This window comes from Rhinolophus ferrumequinum, chromosome 14 (assembly GCF_004115265.2).
Source record: "Rhinolophus ferrumequinum isolate MPI-CBG mRhiFer1 chromosome 14, mRhiFer1_v1.p, whole genome shotgun sequence".
Classification (NCBI taxonomy): Eukaryota; Metazoa; Chordata; class Mammalia; order Chiroptera; family Rhinolophidae; genus Rhinolophus; species Rhinolophus ferrumequinum.
The window spans coordinates 71,500,581-71,519,652 of record NC_046297.1 but is presented as its reverse complement, the minus strand read 5'-3'; the positions used below and the strand labels follow the sequence as shown (position 1 = coordinate 71,519,652).

The 19,072-nt window shown below is 54.7% G+C and overlaps 1 protein-coding gene and 1 long non-coding RNA gene across 2 annotated transcripts in view; both read left to right on the top strand.

Annotated features, from left to right (window-relative positions):
* Nucleotides 1–353: 353 nt before the first annotated feature.
* LOC117033775 (uncharacterized) lies at nucleotides 354–1,044 on the top strand. Its single transcript, XR_004424945.1, has 3 exons — nucleotides 354–487; nucleotides 658–816; nucleotides 892–1,044. It is a non-coding gene; the product is annotated as an uncharacterized LOC117033775 (long non-coding RNA).
* Nucleotides 1,045–7,688: 6,644 nt separating this feature from the next.
* Nucleotides 7,689–19,072, top strand: part of SLC45A4 (solute carrier family 45 member 4) — a 69,324-nt gene continuing 57,940 nt past the window's right edge. The window contains exon 1 of the mRNA XM_033126027.1: nucleotides 7,689–7,707. The gene's annotated coding sequence lies outside the window, so the exon portion shown is untranslated. The remainder of the gene's footprint in view (nucleotides 7,708–19,072) is intronic.

The following is a 19,072-nucleotide window of genomic DNA, read 5'->3' as shown; positions in this document are numbered from 1 at the left end:
CCCTGACTGAGCCTGACCCTGTTGACTGAGTCATGACACCTTTGTGTCTGCTCTGCCCCTCCCTCACTGGGCAGCTGGAGAGAGGGGTCTCAGCCCAGGTGCGCCCCAGCTCCCAGTTCTGGGCACCCTCAGAGCTGGGCCTGGGGCTGGTTCCCAGGACGGCACATTAAGGAGGAAATGACCCGCCCAGTCCTCTCACGCCAGGCTGCCTGCAGTCCCTCCGCCCTTCCCAGCTGGCCCAGAGTGGCGTCAGCCCAGCCAGCCTGCCTCCCAGTGTGCTGTCAAGGGGATGACCCTGGGAACACGGCCCCAACACTCCAAGCTCCTTGGAGCCAGAGGAGCTCAGTCAACACCACGGAACGCAGGCCTCCTGGCACCACCAGCACCACCGCCTGGGGAAATGGGGTCAGCTTTCTGCAGCCGGCCTGTTCTTGGCTCTGGACTCCAGTTGCCCCCAGCAACTTCTCTTGGGCTGTCCCACCTCCAGGTCAGACAATATGGACTCTGCTGCAGGCAGCCACCTAACAGGGCCACCACCCTTGGTCCAGAATGACCCACCTCCACCCGTCACAGTGGGACCGCAATTCCATTAGCAGCACTTCATTGCTTTTGGGTTCAGCCCACTCCCACCTCTCTGGGTTTTTTTGTTTTTTAAAGAAACCACTATTTGTGAAGCGCCTATCGTGTTCCCTGGGCCTGGACCGGTGCCCAGCATCGATCGGGCCTCAGTCAGGCTTCACTGAATGAACGAGGGCTGCCTCCACTCCCACACTTTCCGGAGCCTGGGCTGTGAGGGCCCAGCATTCCATTTTACAGGTGAGAAAACTGAGGCTAAAGGAGGCTTAGACAAGCTTCCATGGCCAGTAATGACCCTGCTCTTGCGTCCCACAGCCCATCCAGCCGTCAATCCTGTGCCTTCAGTTTATCCAGAATCCCACCACTGCTCCTGGCCATCGTGACATCAGCTCCTCCCCGCCCCTTTGCACTGTCACAGAAGCACCCGTGGTCCCTGCTCTGCCTCTGCTCTGCGGTCATTCTCCAGACCCTTTAACACTGTAAGTTCGATGCGTCCCTCCATTGCCCAGACACTCCGGACGCCCGCCACACCCACGTGGGAGGCCTTCCTGGCCACCTCCCACGGACGGCAGCACCCCTCCTGCCCCCTGTCCTCAGTTTCCTTTTTCTCAGTGCTGTTTATAACCCTGGGCTCCTATTATTTATTTGTTGCTATTTCTCCCCACTAGAGTGTAAGCCCCTTGAGAGCAAGGACTTAGTCTGTTTGCTCGCACAGGCTCAGTGAGCCCCTGGCACCACCTAGACGATTTGTACAATTTGCTGAATGAACATGTGAATGCACAGAGAGCTGCAGAACCAGGACACAACCCCATTTTGGCTAGTAGCTAAGGGGGCGCTGTTTCTTGTGTGACCTAGGGAGGGGGAGACTTCCCCAAAGACCCCTCTAACCCCGACACCCCAGACAAAGGGCGTCTGTGAGCAGGGCCAGGACCTGCCGCCTGCTCACACATTCTTTCTCTCGCTGGTCCTTTGTGGTTCTCCAGCTGTGGACGTGTGCCAGGCACAGCCCCAGAGCCAGGGACCCAGGGACCAAGGAAACAGGAGGGGCCCACTCTGCTTACCTGAGAGGGTCGCAGGAGAGGTGCCTGGGGCTGAGGCAAGGACCAGGCAGACAGGCTGGGAGAGCTGCTGTGAGGGGCCAGGGGAACCCCCTGCACCCCAGTGGGAGACCTGACTAGCTTCTGAGGTGGACACCTTTGGGCTGCCTCTCCCTCCTTCAGGCCTTTCCTCAAAGTCCCCTTTACGAGGGATCTTGCCTGCCCCCCTGCACTTCCTCCCCATTCCTGCATCTGCACAGCACCTAACTTACCGTGTTACTTGTTCGTTGTCTGTCTCCCCACTAGGATGCAGATTCCAGAAGGAGGAGATGGTGTTGGTCTATTTTCACTGCTAGTTCCACAGCATCTATGACAGTGCCTGGCACAGAGTAGGTTGAATGAATGAAGAAATGAATGAATGAACGAATGAATGACAACCATGTAGGCCAGCCTTTGGCATCCAGGGAGGTCTCAGTAAGTGTTAACCATGGGTGCGATTATACCCCCACATGAGCTCAGGCCCTTTCCTCACCTCTCGGGTCCCCATCTGCAAAAGGAAGACAAGAACTCTTTGACCCAATAGGGTTCCTGTGAGGTTCCAATGAGACTGTGGACAAGAAAAGTGCCTTGTAAAGGAGCGCTTGCTCTGTAAATGGTGACTGCGGACATCATCGAAGCCCAGAATTATTTTTGCCACGTGCTGGGGGAGCCAGGAATTACCATGTGCTGGGTGGTCTGGAAGGGCTTCCTGGAGAAGGCACACAAGGGACAGGCAAGGTGGAGGGAGGGGACTGCTCCAGGAGGAGCCGTGTGAGCAAAGGCAGAAGGAGACAGTCGACCCAGAGGGCTCAGAGGGCTGCCGACCAGCAGGGGTGGGCCTGGGAGATGGATGTGGGTACCTGGTTGGGACCATGACCTGGCCAGAGCACCCCTGCCTTTGTTGAATTCAGCAGGTGTGGTCGGTGCCAGGGGCCCTGGGTGGGGTGGCCCCTGCACATCGCCTGCAGTCACCCTTCATTCTGAGTCCTGCCTGGTGCCTTATCCTGCCATCTGCGTGGGTGGCTGACTCCCTACCTCCTCTCCAGGTTACCCTGGTCATTTGGTTTACAGGCTGGCTGAGCTGAAGGGGCCCTGACCCTCCTTCCCTCACCATCCTGACAACTGGACTTGAGATACCAAGCGGATGCGGCAGCTCCCCAACTTGAACAGTCTGGGAGCTCCTTACGAACCCCGTGACCTTGGGCAGAGGGTGCAAGGACTCAGCCAGGCGGCCTGGGTTCAAATCCTAGCCCAGCCATGTACCCGCTGCATGACGTGGGGCCTCCCACCGAAGCTCTCTACTCCTTCATTTCTTCTGGCACACGTGGACACTCATGTGCCAAGCACAAGGCTGCTATGGACGTGAGGCGACTGGACCAGGCGGGACCCAAGTTGGTGTTCAGTTCCATGGCAATTGCCCTTTATCTTTCCCGGGCTTGTGAGTCCAAGCGACAAGCATAAGCTCTGAACCTGTGCACCCATTTTACAGATAAGAACACTAAGGTACAGAGAAGCAAAGAGACTGGTTCACAGCCAGGACTGGCTGCATCGTTTTTAACCCCAGTGTAAAATGAAGAATTGGGTCCCTTGTTCACAAGTTATTAGGAATTGTAAAATGGCAATAGCAGAGCAGGAAACCAAGCGTGGGGCCCTCCTGAGTGTGGGGGCCTGTGCACAGCTGGTACGGAAGGGGTAGAGCTGGGACTGGAACACAGGCAGTCTGGTGCCTGTGCCGTCTGCACGCCAGGACTCCTGAGTCCCTGGGCACCAGTGCTCCTTTGTGCCAGTGAGCTGGCTGACCCACATTTGGGGGTTCCTGCAGCAACAGGTCCCAGACATAGGATTCTGTTAGGAGGAAGCCCTGCCACCAGTCATTCTTCAGGTGCAGGTCAGAAAGGGGCTGAGAGGCTGGTGTTGCAGCCATGGCATGCATGAGTGCACGCCTGCTGTAGGGCATTGAGAACTCTCATAGGGCCCCACCATCCCCAAGTAAATCTCCTCCCTGTGACACTAGACCACATGAACCCTCAGCAGCAATGGATTCCTTTGGGGGTGGGCACTGCCCACTCTTTAAGAAGCAAACACTGTGAGGGATAAGGGGAGAGGGAAAGGCAGACATCTGTTCAAAGGCACCCAAAGGTCTTGGAGAGACAGGGGAGGAGAGAAGGACCGTGAGGTCTTAGGGATTGCAGGATGGCAGTAGCTGCCACCTGTGCTTCTGGCCTCAGCCCACTTCCTTCCCCATCACCAGCATGGGACAGCTGCTGCCTCATGTGGCACCCAGGCCAAAAAGCAACCCCTTCCCGGTGAAAAACTGCCCAGCTCCCTCCTGGGGAATCTACTGGGTCTGCCTAGGCTGGGAGGGTGAGTGCTGCACCCTCGGTCCCAGCTGGGCTTCCTGGCATCGCAGCTGTTTACTGAGCACCAGCTCTGTGCTGGGTGGGCCCCGTACAAGCCTTTCCTCTCGTGCTCCTCACCACAGCCCTCTGCTCTAGACACACGTGTTCTGTCCACCTCGCAGATGAGGAACTACGGCTCGGGAGGGGGTGGGGCACACCAGGACACAGAGGCAGTGGAATGGCCTAGAAGGAGCCCCCACTGCCAAGGAGACACACCTGGACCCCAGGTGTCCATATGACGTAGGTAACTGTGCCGACTCCAATGGTCATGTGACCCTGGGTCACCCGATGACCAGGTAGCCAAATGACTCCTGGCAATTGTATGACTCTAGGCAATTGGATGACTCCAGGTAGCCATGTGACCCCAAGAAGACCTATGACCTTAGAAAGCCATGTGACCCCAGATAGTCATATGACCCCTTCAAGTGGCCATAGGACTTATGACCCCAAGAAGCGGTATGACCCCAAGTGGCTGCGTGACCCTGGAATGTTACATGACCTCAGGCAGCCTGCTACTCTCGGCAATTCAAGCACCTGGAGGTCACGCTGTGGATTTGCCCCCCCTTGGGGCGGAGGCTGCTGACAGGCCCTCACTGCCCAGGACACCTGAGCAAGCCTTGTCCTTTAGGGTCTTGGGTGACACCATGGGCAATTGGGGGATTTGGACTTGCTTCGGATCTGGAACCTGTGAGCTCACAGATACTAGGTATTGCTCCTAAGGTCACCCAGTGGGAAGTGGCACAGCTGGAATTCTGCTCCTGCGCCCTCTGCTTTCTCCACCACACCTGAGATGGGCTCACAGGGAGACAGGGAGAGAGCAGTGAGGGCAGCTGTCAGGTAGACACAGCTGAAACTCAGCGCCCTGAGAACGTGAGTGTGTGTGTGTGTGTGTGTGTGTACGTGGCTCAGAGCAGGTGCTCTGACCCATCTAGTGAGAAATGAACACGCTAATGGTCAGATTGGGGTTTTGCAAAAGTTTGTTTTAAAAAGTGCTTGTTGCTTTAAAAAAAAGCACGGAGGGATTTGCAAACGAGCAGAGAAGGCGTCCACTATGGAAGTGTCCAGTTGGAACATTGTCTCAGCTTCTGGGCTCTCTTCCCTCCCACCCCACTCCTCCGGCCCCTAAAGAGATCTGGCAAAGAACGGAAAGGGCCTGGCACAAAGTAGGCCCTCAATTAATGAGCAGCTTTATTGTTTTTAATCACAGTGAGACCTGAGTCATCAAGTTGATCCAGTTCCATGCCCGTCACTTCCCTTTCCTTTCTAGCCTGGGGAAAGTCACCCCACACGTGCAGTTTTGGGTACAGGCACACTGGGCCATGCTTTTCCTAGCTTTGCTCTCTGTCCAGTCTCTTTGTCAAACTTCAGGTTATAGAAGTAAATTAATCTGATGTTTCCACACTTCAGGCTTATAAACTGCCTTCAAATTTCATTCACGTGAAAGCATATGCATACACTTTCCTGTATGCATTCATTTATTCTTCCAGAAGCGCTTATGGAGCACCTACTGTGAGTCAGATCCTATGCTGGGCACTGTGGCCAGGATGGCTAGTGAGCCTTCCCTTAGCTATGTGCATGTCCCAGTCTACTATGTATCCTTCAGGAGAGGGAATGGATCTTGTTGCCAGCTCCAGCCCTAGCACCGGGCACAGTATGTGGCACACAGTAGGCAGCCAGTAGTTGGTTGCTGAATGAATGAAAATGAAGAAGATTCAATAAATACCAGTGGTTAGTGTTTATTGAATAAAGTTATCAAGTCCTGTCTCTGTGATCCTTACTGTATCAGTCTTTTAAGAAAGCATTATTTAACCCTCAGAACCACTTGGGAGTTAGGTGTTATTAGAAGGCTCATTTTCAGATGAGAACCCAGAAGGGTCGTCAGGTGCTCAAGGTCCTGCAGTTGGCACACAGCACAGCTGGAAGGGACTGCCTCTGCTTCCATCCTCTCGCCACAGGAGCAAAACACCCAACAGGGTAGACAATCATGAGCACCCACGACGTGTCACGTGCTGCTTTGGGTTTTTAATGTACTTATACACGCATATGTACAAGTACATTTTTACCACTTTATATGCATGGAATCCTACATGCTTTGGGGTCTGGCTTTTTTTCCCCCTCAAAATCATTTATGAGAGTCATCCATATTGTTGTGTGTAGTTGTATATTATTCGTCATCCTTGCTGTCATTCTATTGCATGAATGTCACACAATTTATGTATCCATTCTATGGTTTATGGGCATTTTGGGTTGTTTCCAATTTGGGGTTATTACCAACAGTGCTGGTATGAACAGAAATGTGATCATATAAGATGAGCATCAGGGAAGGAAATTGCCAAGTCACAGGGTTTAAACAGCTTTCTAGGGTGGCTGCATCACTTCCCATGCCCACCAGCAACGTATGAGAGTTCCAGTTGCTCCACTTCTTCGCCAACACTTGATATTGTCAGATTTTCCCATTTTCAGTGCCCTGGAGGCCGTGCCATGCACCCTTTATTTCTAAATCCCTTCAACAACCCCATGAGATAATGTTACAAATGAGGACACTCAGGTTTTGAGAGGTGAAGCAATTTGTCCAAAGCCACTTAAACCCTGGCAGAGGAAAGGGTTGTCTGATCTCAGCGCATTATATCATCTATTTCTCTGTCAAGCTGCCTCCCCGCACCTTCTCCTCCTGAGTTCCCAGCAGCCCCATCCTAGGAATCATAGCCAATCTACTTGTGAGGTGACACTGGATCGGTGCCCCTGGCAGCGATGGGTCAGGCAGCCAGTGGGAGACTCTGGGTCCGGGTCCCCGCTCAGCTCTCCAGGGCGCTCACCAGCTGTTAGCGCGGGGAGGGGGGTCCGCCCGCAATGCGCGGGGGGATGGGAGGGGTGTAAGGGAGAGGGAGATGGCCCGGAGAGAGGTAGGGGGTTTGAGGAGGGAGACCAGGAGTGTTTGCGGCGGCACCTGGGGACCGGGAGTGGTGGTGATGGTGATGAGAAGAGGGTGTTCGTAGAGGGTCTCGTCCGGTGGGGTTGTCGAGGCTCTCCGGGCCCCTCAGCAAGGAGGGCATTTGGGGAGAAGGAGGGAGCGAGGTGAGCAAGGGAGGGGCGAGGGCTTCAGGGTTCTCCCTTCGGCGGCTACGAAGAGGGACTGGGCGGGATTCCGGGGTCAGGGCTCGAGGGGAGGGGCGGGGGCTCAGGCCGGGAGGAGCCTGGGCTGGGGGCGCGCGGACGCCGCTCCCGGGAGGAGGCGGGCCGCGGGCTGGGGGCGGGGCTAGCCCGGGGTGGGGCCGCGGCCGACGGGGCGGGGCGTCGCGGTGGGCGGAGTACTAAGTGACCAATGGGCACTGGCAGCCCAGGCCCCGCCTCGGCCTCCCGTGGCGGCTGCTGCATAGTCATGAGCTGCAGGCCCGCGCTGCGTCAGCGGAAGCGGCGCGCGGCGGCTGTTTCCGACCCGATAAAGCGGCGTTGTCCCAGCGCGCCGGCCGCAGCCTCGCAGCGCTCCCTTCGCGCCCGCGTCGCTCGTTGACTGACCACCCGGCCGGCAGGCCGAGGAGCAGCCGCCGCCGGGCCCCACCGCACACCCGGTCGCCGCTCCCGAGCGCCCGGGGCTCCGCGCCCCCGCCGCCCCCCGCCCGGCCCGGCCGCCCCGCCGCCCCGGCGGGAGGAGACAGGTGAGCGGCTGCCCCCCGGTTCAGGCCCGGCACCTGGGCGCCCGGCACCTGCCGCATCCCCACCCCCACCTCCGCGCGGCCGCGGCCTCGAGCTCCGGATCCCGCTCACGGCATCTCTTCCCAGGGGAGGGGACCCACAAGCCCCGGCCGGACGCCGCCTCCCGCCGGGACACCCTCCCCCATCCTTCGCCCCCCTCCTTCTCTCTCCGGGCTGCACCTGCCCCACCTTGTCCCCGTTCTCGTAGCCTCCTGAAGCATCCCGGGCCCCTGCCTCGGGGTGTACACCTTCCCGTGGACCCTGCCTCCCGTCGCACCCCTCGGCGTCCCCACCCCCAGTTTCCTCTAGTTACTCTACCCCCCAGAGAAGCCCGGAGCCTCGCTCCTGTGGCCCCGACCTTGCCCTGCCTTCTCGGCCTGACATCTCCAACTTCTGGGAGTTGAGCCTCTGCCCCTCTGCCTGGGTCTCCTCCCGACGGACGCCTTCCTCCCTTCCTCCTGCCCCAGCACCCGCGCTCTCTGCACGCCTCGCCCGTGTCCCACACCTGAGTCCTGGCTGCCCCCTGGGCTGTGCCCCTGTGTTTCTGTCTTATCTGCGCTGTTGAAGACACCTTTATTACCTGTGGCCGAACTTGTCCCAGAAGGAGAGGGGCCAGTGCATTCCCGCAGAAGTCCCTCACATTTCTCTGCATCTCTTTCCTTTTCCCGAGCTGCCTGGACCTAGAGCTCTTGGGCTTAACCCGTTCTTCCCCAAGGTGTATTGCTTTTGATTGAGTTCTCAGGGAGCACCTTCCAGTTGAGGGCGTTTCCAGGGGAGGCTTATCAAAATGCGGGGCGGGGGGGGGGGCGTGGTGGTGGTGGTGGAGGGGATTGAAAAAAGCAGAGCCTCCTGGTTAACTCCTCGTAATGTTTCTAGAAGGTGGGGGGTGGGGAGTGGTTAGGGAGGAGTTGGAAGGGGCATTTGATCTCCTAGGGAATGTGAGATTTTCTGTTTGTTTGTTTGATACTTCAGCTGACTCCAGCAACAGGGGACTTGTAGCTTCTGGTTATTGGGGCATTTCCTCGCCTGGGGCCTGGAAAGGGAGGAGGTTTTAGAGGATGAGTGATGGAAGCAATTGTGGGGTCAAATGATTGTCAGAATCGAAGCCTGTTTCTACTGGGAAAACCCAAGTCTCTCTTCCCAGCTTCATGAGTGTGACCTGCACATTCCTTCTCTGTGACTGGTGCCCCCCACCCTCCGCTCATGGGCCGACAGGTAGGGTGTGGGGGAATCTTGCATCTCTTTTTGTTTTGTGCTTGTGGGAAAAAAGGAAGAAAAAAAGCTGGAGGATTGGTGTACTGATGAAGAAGTATAGCAAACGGTTGGGCATCAGAAACAGTAGCCCGTAGCCTCCTTTAAAAATGTGAATAATTTCCTGCTAGATCTGAACTGTGTATTAAAGAGTAAGAGTTTATTTAATGCTTGGGAGAGGTTTTGTAGAATCCACTAGAAGACGGGGAGAGGCAGCGATTGTGGCCTGGAGCTATGCAGGCCCCAGGTGGAAGGACCTAGGCGTGATAAAGAACTCAAGTGTTTTCTGGGGAGAAGGTGGGGAAATACGTTGTCTGAAAAACCAAGTGTTTCAGCCCCATTCTGGCCACTCGTTTCGGTGGCAGTAGCTGTACAGGAAAGAAGTGGATCATTTGTGATGCATTTGAAATGCATATGAGGTATTTAGTGGTGGTAGGTGTGGGCGGGTGTCCCCCTGGGGAGGCTGCGCAGGGCCTGCTCCCAGGGCCAGTGCGAATTGCCTGCTCCCCTTGCTGCAGCCGCGGTCCCTGTCGCAGCGTGAAAGCTGAGCAGGGATTGGACTGGGTGAGCTCCAAGGTGGCCTGCGGCTTTTAACATCCCGGGCTCTCTCTACCCTCCAACTTTGCTCACTGGATGGGGGGGAAGTGGGGAGGGGCGGGAGGAGCCGGGGACCCGGGCCCTCCCCTCCCTCTCTGAGCCGGAGGTCCCACCCTGCAAGTCTGCGGGGGGGGGGGGGGGGGGGGCTGCGGCTGCGGCAGCGGCAGCAGTGGCGCCCGCGTCCCCAGTGGAGGAAAGCAGCCAGCGTTTAGGTTGCTTGGTGTTGGGTTGGTTTTATCTGTGTTGTCAGGGACGCTGGGGAGGAGAGCAGAGGGCACTGTTGGGGTCCGGCTCGTGGTGCCATTCTCTGACTGTGGTGCCCGATGTCCCTGTCACCCGTCTGTACCCTCTGCCCTCTCCTGCTCGTTCTGAGGCCCCGAAGCCCAGCCCTGTGCAGCCAGCAGGGGTGGTTCGTGACTCACCGCCTCGCGGGCTGGCACGGAGTGAGGGTGACTGGCGAGCGCTGTAGGTGGCAGACAACCCCAAATTGCCAGTGCCCTCCTCGGGAACACCCCTGGCAGAGCCGTGCCTGTAATTTGTGGGGCTGGAATGTGCTGGAAGCCGTGTTCCTGCGGAGGACGGGACGGGTTCCCCAGGTTTTTGTGCTCACTACATGATTGCGCTGATGAAGGTGTGCTCAGTGAAACACCGTTAGGTGGATGGCTTGACTCCAGGCCAGGAAACGTGAGAGCATTTCAGCTTTGCTGAGTGGAAATCTGACCAGAGGGAAGGAAAAGGCCGCCCAGGAGAAGGCAGCCTCATAGAAAGGAAGGGGGTGGGAGAGGACTCCTGCAGCCCTACCCCTGCTGTGCAGGGGGCTCCAGGCCCAGGCCAGCCTGCCGCCCCTCCCCCACAGTGCCCAGACAAGGTCCCCTTGTTTGGATTAGCTTAATTACCCCACCAAAATCAATGAACAAGGATCTTTTTAGACGTGGAACTTTCAAAATGTGCTTCCAGTGGCCTTTTTCATTTCGTTTCATTTCATTTTTTTTTTAAGGTATCAGATGGTAAGCCCTTGTGAAATCAGGTACTTTTGGGGAACTGAGGGATGGTGGACCTTTTTAACGTGCGGGAAGGAAGCTCTAAAAGTCAGCCTTTGCCAGTCTACACAATAGTCATTTTCAGCCCACTGCCATTTGGGTAGTGGTGGCACTGGAGAGGTATAGTGGGAGCCTAACAGTGTTATGAACTTGCTTCCCTGGCAAGTGACTTTTAGAAGAGGCATTTTAAGAAGATTAAAACATCCACAGACTTCGAGGGCGACGGTGTAATCCACTTACTGTTTTCATATCACTAATAGGGTTTTCCTTTTAAACTTGCAGTCCTGAAGGGGCCCTTCCAGTGCAGTGGTGGACCGTAGCCGCAGTGTTGTAGGTGCCCGAAGCTGGCCTGTGGGCAGGGTCCCCTGTGGAGTTAAGTGCACTACAGGCAGACCTCTGAGATACCACTGGAGATACCGCTGGTACGGTCCGAACGACCCCCACAGCGAGGGGCGTGGGGAGTCGTAACCTTGTGCTGGGGGACGGTGGTTGCCCTCAACGTCTGCGAAGCGTGATAAAACAAGGTCTGCCTGCTCTCGTTTTTTGATAGACGTTATGGAAAATGAAACAAGATGGAGAGAACGGTTCTGAATTCTATTTGGCTAGTTTGGAACCTGAGGCAGAGCCTGTGGGGACCCCCAGGTGAGGACGCACAACATGCTGGGCACTTAGCCCCACGTGCAGGAATGAGATCCCTCGTGGGGTCCTCTTGCAGCTGAAGGGGTTTGCAGAGCCTTCCACGTTCCTGAACGTTCCAGAGTGTAGCTGCCTTGCCCTCCCACCTCTGCTTGGCCCAAGTCCCAGGTGAGGGAAGTTTTGAGCAGCCCTGGGTCAGTGGTGTTTTCATCCTCCCAAACCTGTTGAAGGATTTTGCTGGCAGTGAGGGGAACTGCATTCCTGAACCCGTGCCCGAGAGGCCCTTTATTTTGCTGCATTCAGAAAGAGCCTTCCACCTGGGGTCCTGTGTGTAGCCGATTCGACCTTGTGGAGTTGGCTGGAGGGTCTCTCCTGAGGTTTACCTTTGAATTCCGGGGCAGTTGGTTTGGTTGGTGACCAGCTTCTTCCCATTTCAAAGAGGAAAGTCCTGAGTGCAGAATGCATAGCAGACCCTTAAAGCAGATGACGAAGAGGAACTGGAGCAGGGCTTGTCTGGTCCAGAGGCAGTGGTCGCTGTACTTCTGCATACAAGTTGCACAATTTTAAGCAACCGCTTGGACATAGCAAGGCCAGAAAACAATACATAAGCCCCTCGTTGCCAACATTTTAGTCATCGTTTTAGGGAAACATATTTATTCAAAAGTATGATTTTGGGTTTGGAACGATAGGAATATTTTCCCTGACTTATTTTCAGGGGAGGGGTTTGACATCGCCTTGGAGGAGACCGACTTGGGGAGCGCCCGGCTGCCTGGGTGGAAGCAGCACCCTCACCATCGCCACCATTAAATTATGCTGTTTCAGAGCCACAGCACCCGAAAGCAGCGACCTTCAGACATTTTTGCTCATCCTCGGTGCAATAACTGAAAAACTGGGGGCACATTTTTAAGTTGACATCTAAAGTTTTTTGTGCCAATTTTAAATTGCTGTGAAAGATGTAATTTCTAGAATATTGTAAATATGGACATTTAAAGTAACTTGCTCAGAGAAGTCTCCAGTGTGAAGTACTCTAATGATTTGGGGCCCCCATCACCCTTCAGAAACCATGTTGTAACACGGATGTGTTTCCTTTTTTGTGAACTTGTGTGTTTGCTCCAAATTTTCCCTCATGGAATTTTATTCTAATGTCAAGTGCTTTTACACTTGAAAGTCTTTTCTTTTTCTTTTTTTTTAAAAGATTTTATTGGGGAAGGGGAACAGGACTTTATTGGGGAACAGTGTGTACTTCCAGGACTTTTTGTTTTTTTACCAAGTCAAGTTGTTGTCCTTTCAATCTTAGTTGTGGAGGGTGCCGTTCAGCTTCAAGTTGTTTTTTCAGTCTTAGTTGTAGAGGGCGCAGCTCAGCTCCTGGTCCAGTTGCCGTTGCTAGTTGCAGGGGGTGCAGCCCACCATCCCTTGTGGGAGTCGAACCGGTAACCTTGTGGTTGAGAGGACGCACTCCAACCAACTGAGCCATCTGGGAGCTCAGTGGCAGCTCAGCTCAAGGTGCCATGTTCAATCTTAGTTGCAGGGGGCGCTGCCCACCATCCCTTGCGGGACTCGAGGAATTGAACTGGCAACCTTGTGGTTGAAATCCCAATGGCCCATGTGGGAATTGAACCGGCAGCCTTCGGAGTTAGGAGCACGGAGTTCTAACCGCCTGAGCCACCGGGCCGGCCCTGAAAGTCTTTTCTTGATCATTCTCACACTTTCTGTAACAAAAGTGTACATAAAGTGCTGTTCAAAACATTCCTGTGATTATAAGCCTGTGTTAATGCAATCCAGAAGAATTTTGTCATGGTAATTATATCAGTGCAAGCTTGATCACAGAGGCATAAATGTAGCATTGATACAGGCAGACCTCATTTTATTGGGCTTTGCTTTATTGCTCTTCACAACAGTTGTGTTATTTTTACAAATTGATGGCAAGACCCTCCACCGGCAAAAAGATGACACCTCACTTTATTGCAGTGGTTTGGAGCCAAACCCACAGTCTGTTCGAGATAGGCCTGTAATTACTAAATGTACAAAATAAAAATACATTGGAAGAGAGTGTGTCTTAAAGAGCTGGGGGCATCGATTTAAGGTGCCTCAGTTAAAGGAATCATGGAACTGCCCTTGGTGCCAGGTACGCCCTTGCTGCTGGCACATTCCAGGAAAGGAGTGCCTTCTTGTCAGGGAGGAAGGGAACGTGTGAAGGCAGCTTGGGTGAGGGGTGGTGGGGGCTGGACTCTCAGGCAGTTCCGTTTTAGCAGATAGTCTCAGTATCCAGCCCTAAAGCCCCCTGAGGAGGTCCCTGCGTTTGCACAGCCCTTTCTGTTACATTGTGTTAGGGTGTTGGGTGGGCGGGGGTAAAGCATTCACCACTTCATGAAATTATGACCTCAGTGCTGCTCCATTTGTACTTGAATATTTAATTGCACGTTTTCCCGATTTCTGCATTAAATGGCAAAAGATGATACATTTCATAAACGTGCATGTTTTGGTTAGCGGGAATGCATATTTATTTGGTTGGGTTGAAATGTAAGGCTGTGGAATTATGTCGAGTTAAAGTTGAATTTGCCAGAAGTGTTAGAAGCGGAAAAGATCGTGCGGCTGGTTTTGAAGAGGTTTTTGCCCGCAGGAACCCAGTAAGCCTGCTTTGCTGGTCTCTCTTCTTGGAGCAACAGCAAGTGTGGTCTGGGGGAGAGGGTGTTGTCTGCTGGTCTCTGGGGAGTGGGCCATTGGCTTGGCAAGAGGCAGGTCGGGGTTTGCACAGGGGGGGTCTCTCTCCCTGAGATCTCCCTCTCAGTCCAGCTTTGTGGAAGCTGCTTGCCCAACTCTTTGGATTTTGGTCATGTGGTTCAGCTGGAAATTTTACCTCCTTCTGTTCTCAGGCTGCCCATTAGGAATTCACTTACGAATGCTTCACCGTGAATTTGGACTTGTAAATGTTTGGGGACAAGGCGAGTCCTAAGACTGAGGCAGAGCCTTTGTTCCCAGGGATGAGCGAAGATAGGAGCTGGTTCCAAGATTCCGTTCTAGGGATGTGTGGATTCCCTAAGCAGTGCAGAGGAGCCCTGGGTGGGCAGGGCCACGCAGCCCATTCCCCAGCCTGGGGGAGAATGGGAGGAAATGGAGCTCTGTTGGTCTGTGAAGCACAGTCCTTATTCATACACTCTGGCATCATGGGCCTTGACTCTGAACTGGATTCAGGCTCTGAAAGCCTTAGAGGACGGCGAAGGCTGCTGAAGGAGAAACCGGGGTTCCCTTGTTGTAGGCACCCCCACCTCACCTGGGGCGTGACTCCAGTATGCACAGCTCCTCCCAGCCAGTCGTGCTGCTTGAAGGGACACGAGGATAACCAGGAGTGGCTTTTCATGTCACGTATGCAAACTTTGCATTACAAGCTGGGAGTCAGACCCTGCACACCACTACCCTCTGCTGGATGGAGCCAGGCCTCCTGGGCACTGCCAGGGCTGCTGGCTGTCCTTCTGCACCCCATTCGGAGGCAGCTGTGATTGGGTGCTGGGTGGATAGTAGAGTCGAGGCTGTCTGCTCTTCCATTTGCCAGCATGGGCTCGAGAGCCTAGTGGGACTGGCAGGCGGAAGGGAGGCCCCGGGTGTTCAAAACATGTCCAGCTCACCCTTGAATTATTTAGATGTCTAAAGTGTTTCTAATTCTTAAGAGGCTAGGGGAGGGCCCAGTGCCTTTTATTCAGCCGGAGCTGGCGTTGTGCAGAGAGCATCTACATCCTGGCTGGGCTGGCCCTGGCTTTGTGACCTTGGCCCAGAAGCCGCCCACTGCTCAGAGCTTCAACTTCTGTGTTGGAACCTGGGGAGCATAATGAGTACTTGTTCCTGGTACTTTGCAGGCCCTGGGAAATAGCATCCCGAGGGCCGTGCCCTGGGCAGAACACTCAGCCTCATTCTTTCTGTGCACAACCCGGTGAGGGCCATGCTGTAGTGTCTGCATTTTGCAGAGAGGAAAAGGAGGCACAGGGAGGTTAAGTAACTTGCACAAAGCCACACAGTGAGTGGCCAAGCCGCGGTGTGAACTCTGGAGCCCACATGTGGAGTGTCAGGTCTCCTGCGAGCCCGAGGGTGTGGGATGCCTCTACCCATAGGAAAAGCTGAGTTTTTAGGGGCGTTGAAAATACGTATTTTTGCAATATGGGATATTACGTCTTTTTTCTTCAGTACTGGGATGGCGTGTGTGAAAAATATTGGTGTGTGAAAAATATTGGTAACTTTTTATCGAAGAAGTGATGTTTAACACTAATCAAATGCAAAATAAAATTGGGACCATGTTTTCACCAAGTCACAAACCAGCCGGTGGCGTTTATACGAATCATTTAAAACTATGTGAAGAGAGATAGAAGCATTCTGCAGTGTCGGGGGATCCAGGTGAAGGGAAGCGTCCCCAGGGGCCGCTGTCAGCAGCATTGTCACCAACTGGTTATCGTCCTGCCCTTGGTCCATTTGGACAGTTTGAGCGGCTTCAGCTTCGGTGGTAAGGCTGTGTGCCCGATAAGACTCCTGCGGATGATGTCAGTTTGTGGTTGTTAAGTTCAGATAGGTTTTTGATTAAGTCCTTTGGGTCTGTGGGAGAGTCTGCAAGCCAAGTAAATTCAGGCCGTGGTTTCTGCCTGGTTGTCAGACGGTTTTGGAAAATAGTTTTTAACAATTTTCCTGTGGATTTCCTCATGAGCCCTCAGAACCTTGTCCGTCTGGGGGTTTGCTCTGCCCACACAGCCCTGCCTCGGCTTGGAACCCCTCCGACTTGGCCTGGGCTCCCAGGCCTACCTTCCCAAAACCGCCTTCTCCCGGCCACACAGCTCACGGCGAGGGCTGGGGGGAAGGAAGTGCCTGCCGCTCCGTGATGTCCTGGGTGCACGTCAGTAACACAGGTAGAGGGACAGGGGCAGCTGCAATGTTTGCCCTTTCTCAACACCAGGTGGACTGTATGGGAAGAACTCAAAGGGAACAGTTGCTGAACTTACTGAGGCCATCACTGTGAGCTGCGCACATTGCCAGCAGCGTGTGGTGAACTTGGGAGGGCTCGGATGATGGGCTCCGATGAACTGAGTCACCCTTAGAGCCTGCTGGCCTTGCGCTCTGCGTGTCGGCGTGCCCAAGCATCGTCTGTCCTCTCTGAGCGTTCCTGGGGTCCTCCCAGCCCCACAGGAGTCCCATGGGCACCTGCGTTTTTGACCCTCATGAGTACGTACTAGAGGCCAGGCTTTGCGTGAACTGCCGCCTACTGTGTTTCCCTGAAAATAAGACCTAACTGGAATCAGCTCGAATGCGTCTTTTGGAGCAAAAATTAATATAAGACCCGGTCTTCCTTTGCTATAAGACCAGGTATAATATAATGTAATGTAATATAATATAATGTAATGGAGTGTAATGTAATACCGGGTCTTATATTAATTTTTGCTCCAAAAGATGCATTAGAGCTAATTGTCCGGCTAGGTCTTATTTTCGGGGAAACACGGTAGATTCATAGCTAACAAGTGAATTTGCTGACCACTCTGCACAATTGCAGAGGTATCCCCATTTTATAGATGAGAAAACTGAGGACTGGAGACCTTAAGAAATTCATCTGGAGTTCTTTCTCCTGATTGGATGTCTGTGCTAGAAAATGTATAGGGGCAGTGGGAGAAACGAGCAGTTTTGGCCTCAGCAGAGAGCCGACAGCGGAAGAATAATACAATAATACATAACCGAGAGTGATAATGCAATGCTTGCCAAACACGCACGGTAATTATTACCACCTTCACGTGCAGCTATTCAGGGAGGACTTCTTGGAAGTGAAGGCTCTTATAACTGCCTTTGGGAGAAACAAGGCCTGATCGTCAGGGCCTGAGGACGTGGTTGCTGCTTCGGATGGCAGAGGTGCACCTTCAACTGCATTTATTTTAATAAGTGACGACTCCACCTGGGTTGCCACCTGTGGTGCGACCGGGGAAAAGGCACTGCCGAGCTTGGCGGTGGCCGTGTCAGAGGCTGGCCACCTGGACTCTCAGGAGGGGCAGGGCTTTGTGCCATAGCTTGGGAGACGGGTGGGATGGGGCTGGACCCCCAAACGCACCTCTGTCTGGTGCGCAGCCTTGAGCTGTTCCCAGAGCCTGTCAGCTTCAGAGAACGGCCCTGGGCTGTGTGGTGTGGTGTGTGTGTGGGGGGCGCAGGCATGTGACGCCGTGCGGACACAGGCTGGTCGATGGAAAAGGAGCTGCCTTCTGGGTAGGTGTGCCCTAGGCACGCTTGCAGGTGGACACGGTCCCTCCCTGGCCCGCCCAGCTGCTCTCCTGGCCTGCCTTCCCTGGCTCCCGTTCCCCAGCGTCTCTGGCTTGTCTCGTTGTGGCGGGGGAGCTTGGGGCGGCCCAGGAGCTTCGGCCTGTGAGGCTGGAGCTGCTTGCTTGGAGCCTGTTTGGCCCCCACCTGTCTGAACACCCGCCAGGTGGCACCAAGGGAAGATTGGTGCTCCAGACCAGATTCTTTGTCTCGGATTCCATTGCATGACAGTAGGGGCCTTGGGAGCGTTCCATGGGACCTGCCATGTGCCGTGTACTTTACGCACACAGCTTCTGAAAACATTTAAACTTTAAACAGCACCTGTGACACGTTCTCCCCGTATTTGAAATGAGATGTCCTTATTGGTGGGACAGGAGACTGGAGAGTGGTGACCGGGAATCCCGGCCTCGTGCCCTTGGGCTGAACCCATAGCGGATGGCAGGTGAGGCAGCTGAGGCCAGGAGCCGCCAGGGGACTGCAGGACTGGGCCCCACACCTGCCTTTGGGACTCCATGGTGTCACACTGTTGCTTACCTCTGAACCCTAGGTCCCGCCAGAAACAGGCACGATGGTCACAGGTCTGTGCTGCGGCCACTGAGAGGACCCAGGGCTCCTGTGGGCACCCCCTTAGCCCGTAGGTGACACGTTGGACTGCAGGGGAGCTCTTGTGTCACCGTGCATTTCCCACGTGGACTGGGGATGTGATAGAACTGGGTCACGTCACAGTGAATTGCTGATTTGCATCAAATAGCCCTGAATGTCTGGTTTTTGTGAAGTTGCCTTTGAGTTCCATTTTCTCTGCACTGTCCCCGAATGACTGCACATCATGGGTGTCTGCTCCCCGTGTTTGATGATTCCTATGTAGTTTGGGCCCTTAGGGCATGGCTGCCTCTTTCTGCACGTCATGGAGTCCGGAATCTGCTTACGCTCTTAACTCTATTTGCCGCTGAGAGTCCGTTTCACGGCTGAGGGTGCTAGTCTTGATTGGAGAAAAAACTGATCGAGAACAACTTGAGTCAGTCCTTCCTAATTGTTAGAGTCATGGTTTTTATCACTTTCAGCTTCAGCCCCCGTGTATCTGCCTGCTTGCCTGCGTGTCAGTGTCACGCGGGGATACTCTCCCTGTGTCTGCGGCGTCCTTCTGTTGCCAGGAAGCCGGTGGCATCTAAAAGTAGAGTGAGGAGAGTCAGAAAGTGTCACACAAAGGAGTGGGCAGGGTTAAGAGACACCAGCAAGCAGGGGTGGTCCTCCTCCCGGGCCTGGGTAGGAGCAGGTACCAGAACCACCTAGAAGGGGTGGCTGTAGGAGAGGGGTGGCCTGGGCCTCCCGCTGCCTGGCGTGGTTCCATCTGGTGGGAGCTGATGGCTTTGGGTTTCTGGGAACTTGGTCTTGATGACACGGCAGGAGGAAGGCCCCGCAGTGGCCAGTGGAGCTGATAAACGCAGGCTGAGTGGGCTTGGGGCATGCGGGCGCCTCCAGGCCCGTCCATGCTCCCGTGTGTTCAGGTCCCACATGCACGGCCACGTTCCCC